Source organism: Tamandua tetradactyla, chromosome 3 (genome assembly GCF_023851605.1).
Source record: "Tamandua tetradactyla isolate mTamTet1 chromosome 3, mTamTet1.pri, whole genome shotgun sequence".
In the NCBI taxonomy this organism is placed as follows: domain Eukaryota; kingdom Metazoa; phylum Chordata; class Mammalia; order Pilosa; family Myrmecophagidae; genus Tamandua; species Tamandua tetradactyla.
This window is the reverse complement of record NC_135329.1, coordinates 114,108,209-114,114,208: the sequence shown is the minus strand read 5'-3', so window position 1 is coordinate 114,114,208 and position 6,000 is coordinate 114,108,209.

The following is a 6,000-nucleotide window of genomic DNA, read 5'->3' as shown; positions in this document are numbered from 1 at the left end:
GTTTAGCCACTCGTCTGTTGATGGACATTTTGGTTGTTTCCATCTCTTTGCAGTTGTAAATAATGCTGCTATAAATGTTGGTGTGCAAATGTCCATTTGTGTCCTTGCCCTCATGTCCTCTGGGTAGATACCTAACAATGGTATTGCTGGGTCATATGGCAATTCTATATTTAGCTTCCTGAGGAACCACCAAACTGCCTTCTACAGCGGTTGTACCTTTTGACATTCCCACCAACAGTGGATAAGTGTGTCTCTTTTTCCACATCCTCTCCAGCACTTGTTGTTTTCTGTTTTATTGATAATGGCCATCCTGGTGGGTGTGAGATGATATCTCATTGTGGTTTTGATTTGCATTTCCCTAATAGCCAGGGAAGTTGAGCATCTTTTCATGTGCCTTTTGGCCATTTGTATTTCCTCTTCTGAGAAGTGTCTGTTCACATCTTTGTCCCATTTTGTAATTAGGTTGTCTGTTTTTTTGTTGTTGAGTTGAACAATCTCTTTATATATTCTGGATACTAGACCTTTATCTGATATATCATTTTCAAATATTGTCTCTCATTGTGTAGGCTGTCTTTTAAATTTCTTGACGAAGATCTTTGATGCACAAAAGTGTTTAATTTTGAGGAGTTCCCATTTCTTTCTTTCTTTCTTCAGTGCTCGTGCTTTGGCTGTAAGGTATAGGAAACTGCCTCGTATTATAAGATTTATAAGGTATCTCCCTGCATTTTCTTCTAACAGTTTAAGGTCTTAGATCTAATGTTTAGGTCTTTGATCCATTTTGAGTTAATTTTTGTATAGGGTGTGAGATATGGATCCTCTTTCATTCTTTTGCATATGGATATCCAGTTTTCTAGGCACCATTTATTGAAGAGACTGTTCTGTCCCAGGTGAGTTGGCTTGACTGCCTTATCAAAGATCAAATGTCCATAGATGAGAGGGTCTATATCTGAGCACTCTATTCGATTCCATTGGTCAATATATCTATCTTTATGCCAGTACCATGCTGTTTTGACCACTGTGGCTTCATAATATGCCTTAAAGTCAGGCAGCATGAGACCTCCAGCTTCGTTTTTTTTCCTCAAGATACTTTTAGCAATTTGGGGCACCTTGCCCTTCCAGATAAATTTGCTTATTGGTTTTTCTATTTCTGAAAAGTAAGTTGTTGGGATTTTGATTGGTATTGCATTGAATCTGTAAATCAATTTAGGTAGAATTGACATCTTAACTATATTTAGTTTTCCAATGCATGAACATGGTATGCCCTTCCATCTATTTAGGTCTTCTGTGATTTCTTTTAACAGTTTCTTGTAGTTTTCTTTGTATAGGTCTTTTGTCTCTTTAGTTAAATTTATTCCTAAGTATTTTATTCTTTTAGTTGCAATTGTAAATGGAATTTGTTTCTTGATTTCCCCCCAACTTGTTCATTACTAGTGTATAGAAACACTACAGATTTTTGAATGTTGATCTTGTAACCTGCCATTTTGCTGTACTCGTTTATTAGCTCTAGTAGTTTTGCTGTGGATTTTTCACGGTTTTCGACATATAGTATCATATCATCTGAAAACAGCGATAGTTTTACTTCTTCCTTTCCAATTCTGATGCCTTGTATTTCTTTTTCTTGTCTAATTGCTCTGGCTAGAACTTCCAACACGATGTTGAATAACAGTGGTGATAGTGGACATCCTTGTCTTGTTCCTGATCTTAGGGGGAACGTTTTCAATTTTTCCCCATTGAGGATGATATTAGCTGTGGGTTTTTCATATATTCCCTTTATCATTTTAAGGAAGTTCCCTTGTATTCCTGTCCTTTGAAGTGTTTTCAACAGGAAAGGATGTTTAATCTTGTCAAATGCCTTCTCTGCATCAATTGAGATGATCATGTGATTTTTCTGCTTTGATTTGTTGATATGGTGTATAGAGTGGAAATTTTTAAGTCCATTTGATCAGCCCCAAAAAGACAATGGGATGTACTGTCATAGAACAGTTGTCAGGTACACAGAACTCATTAGCTCTGGCAGCTTGGATGTTGTAGGCATGTGGAAAACTGATGATTGACAAAGGGATTTGTGGTGTCTCAGAGTTATGTACCCCGGAAAAACATGTTCTTAATCCTAATCCATTGCTGTGGGTATGAACCCATTATAAATAGGACCTTCTGACAGAGGTAACCTCAGTTAATCTGTGGTCCAACTGAATCAAGTTGGGTCTTAATCCTACTGCTGGAAGCCTCATAGAAAAGGACTACAGAAAGAGAAGCCACCAGAACCCAGAACAGAAAGGAGACAATGCTGCCATGAGCATTGCCAAGTGATAGAAAAGCCAAGGAACCCTAAGTATTCCCAGTAGCCAGCCTCAGAAAACTAGAGTCTTTAGAGAGAAAACATCACATTGCTGATGCCTCAGATTTTGGACTTCTCCTAGCCTCAAAACTGTGAGCCAATACATGCCCATTGATTAAGCCACGCCATTGTACAGTATTGGTTTTAGCAGCTAAGAAATGAACACGGGAAATCAAATAAAGGCAACAGTACCTAACAGTGTACTTAGAAAAGAGACCAAAGCCAGAGTTGGTGAGGAAGCCTGGCTTTCTAATGACCTACCAATAAGATCTGAAGGAAAAATAGCTATTGATAAAAGGAAGGAACAATTTCTACATTCTGAACTGGCCCCATTATTGAATTTGCCTACTAAACAACCATTTCCTCTTTTGGTATCAGCACCTGAGAGCTACCTATGTCTCATTAAGTGCAGTCTTGGTGGAACTGTCAGCATTAAGAGACCTAGCTGTCCTCTGGCCAAGGAGTGTATGTGGGACATAGAATAAACCAACTGGACTTTCTAAGCAGAGCAGAGAGATAGAAAGTTGGAAAACACTTTTTGTTTGTATTGCCCAATGGTAGTCCTCTGAAAAGACTGTCTACAACTTTCTGTTCCATAGAACTCTCTTCCCCCAGAGTGTCTGACTCTTGTTCTTTTTCAGGCTACAAATTACATATTTCCTGCTAGTCAATTACTTTTAAATTTTTATGAATTTATTTATTGGCTATATTTAGCTAAATTGGCTTCCTATATTTACAAGCAAAACTATTTCAGGAAAAACATCTTAGAAATTACCTGGTAGATCCCTCAAAGAAGTCATAGCTAGATTATGTATTCATCTCATTTTTAAAATAAATGACAGTATTTTTACACTCTACAAAACTTTAGAATTTGAGCATAATCTAAATTTAATTTTCTTGTTTCATGCTAATTGCAATGCAGAATTTGGAAATGGTGTAAGATTCTGAATAAAATACCGTGCCAGAGAAAGGCACAGAGAGAGTTCCAGGGATATGTTAAAAATAACCTAATCCAAGTGTAGGTTTTCTTTTGCTATCTGAGGGGATGCCTATAAAGAAGAAAAGGGTAAAAGAGAGTAAAGATGAAAATCAAACAAGAAGATGCTAATCACCAACCTGCAATGGTATAGAGGATATGAGAAGTGAGAACAGACATTTAAAACATATTTAGATATAGTAATTGTCTTATGGTACCTAAGAAAACATTCTCTCTCTCTTTTAATGTATACCATTGCTATTTAGGGGTGAAATGACATGACATCAGGATTTCCTTTAGAAATACTTGAGCAACTAAAACGACATGAGAGAAGGGGTGAAAGCTAAAACAAGAGCATCAAAAATGTTAATTACTTCATGGGGTTCCTTTCTAGTAGTAACATTCTCCTTACTTTTGTGTATGTTTGAAAATTGTTTTTTAAAAAAGTTAAAATATACCTAGTGAGGCACTTTTAAGAACTTAATTCTTCTGTGTGTTTGTATATATATATTTGCATTGTATATATATTTGCATTAACATTTATACCATGTATAACATCCTTTCATCCTTTTTGAAATGCCTTGGAAATTGTTTCTTTTGGCAGTGCTTTTTACCCCATCTTTTGTAATCTACTCAGTCTCATGATTTATGAGAGATTTGCTTATTACTGGTGGCCCACTGGCAGTAAATTACTTGATGAAGCTATTTCTTTGAAATACACCCCTCCTCTACTTAACATGCTCCTCTAACATGCCTATCCAAGTAACAGAAATGCAAAATGAAGAGGGAAAAGGCTATGCTCTCCCAACTTGACTTTTTTGCTCAACCTTTTTAAATGCTGAAATATACCACCAGAAGATATCTAACAAAATGTCCTTTAGGAAAAAAAAAACATTACTCTTCAAGTCTTCTAATCTACTATAAAGATATAAAGGTATTAGGTTACCTAACCCTTGTAGTCTTTTGCCTTATCCTGGGTTTTCAAGTATTTTAAAGAAACCGAAGCTAGCCTGGTAAAATCCTATTTTATTTTTATTGCTTCTACTTTCTAATAGCAGCCAACCCTGCAGAACAAAGGTCACAGAGAACAAAATGAGTCACTACCCAAACTATGAGAATGCTAGTATGAACAATTATTGTACATGAATTAGACCATAGTACTTCATTTGCTTGCCTGGGTATGGCTAACATAGTCTATCCTCCTGATTTTTGCAATGTTTACTACAATAATGAACACTTTGGTTAATCTGCCTGTAAAAATTGATTTCATTTGGCCTCCGATATTTTGTACTAATAAGAATTTCCCTTTAAAACATAGCTGGTTCTGCCTCATCAACCCAGACTTTCATTTTCAAGTGAATCTTCTAATTACAAAACCGTCCGGTGACAGTCTGGACAAAAATGGCATTCTGGTTAACACTCCACAAAAGAACACAGGTGCCTGAGTTTCTACCAATGTCTACCTCCCCCAAAATGGGGAAACATATACAAATAAATTAGTTATGGCATCATTTTACCCAAAATGTTTGACACAGTTTTACTGTTTCAGTTACGAAGGCAAATGTAGGTGCTAAACTATTCAGAAAGTAATATAATATCACCTACCAAAGAAGGTCAGATAGTCTGTTTCATGTGAGTGAGTTTTCAGAAGCAATCAGATCTTGCAAAGTTCTGAAGATAGGCGACACCAATTGGCATTTTCTCAAATATTCTGCTAAAAGAAAAGAGGGAAGTTTGATAACATCAAGATCGGCTTCCCTTTTGAAAAGTTTTCTTAAATCATAACTTCTTTTCTATAGGAACAAAAGCAGCATGGCCCTATTTAAAAATGGAGACAAATAAATACTAAATAGGACTGAAAATGATTTCAATGAGTCTATTTCATAAAGTTCTTCTACTTGACTATAGGAATGTTATGCAGATTTGTGTAGTGAATTATTGGAAAAGCAACAGGAAAAAGAGTACAACACTTGTTTTTTCTTTTTTTTTTTTCTTTTTACCTATTTGTTCTGTGAATTAAGGGAAAGATGATGTGTTAAAACATAAGAAGCGTACTTTATTCACGGGGGAAGCAAACTATATTTACCTTGTGTTTTATTTCCCCTTTGTTTCAAGAAGAGATTTGAGACAGCTATAAGACGCTTAAGTATGAGCATAGTTACTGACAAAAGACTCTCCACAGTGCCTGAGAACCAGTGAAAGCAGAATTTTCCCTACTCCTTCTTTATGTGCATATGCAGCTTTGAAACAGTGATCTTGAAATGGTTCAATGGCAAAAACTGGCCTTCTGCTGGCAGAGACAATTCTTCAGGGGTTGATACAAATAGTACAAATAGTAAAAAGTGACTTCTGCAAAGTATTCAGTCTCCAGGAAGTTGTTTCTCCATCTCATTCCCCACACTAAAGCCGCCTGATTCATCCTTCAGTGAATGCTGGACCCAGGTGTGTGAGGTTAGCACCCACCGACATAGCGTAGCACATTTTTTTGTTTCAGCATTACATCCATCTGTGCAGTGGCAAATTAGGAATATAAATGACTAATGCATCAAAATTTAGTTGATTTACTCAAGGACTGAACTTTAAGCTGCCAATACAAGTAAATAATTAATCCACTATGATTCTGACTGGCATTGGATATGGGAACAACATCCAACTGAGAACCCAGAAGATGGATTGTTAATGATGC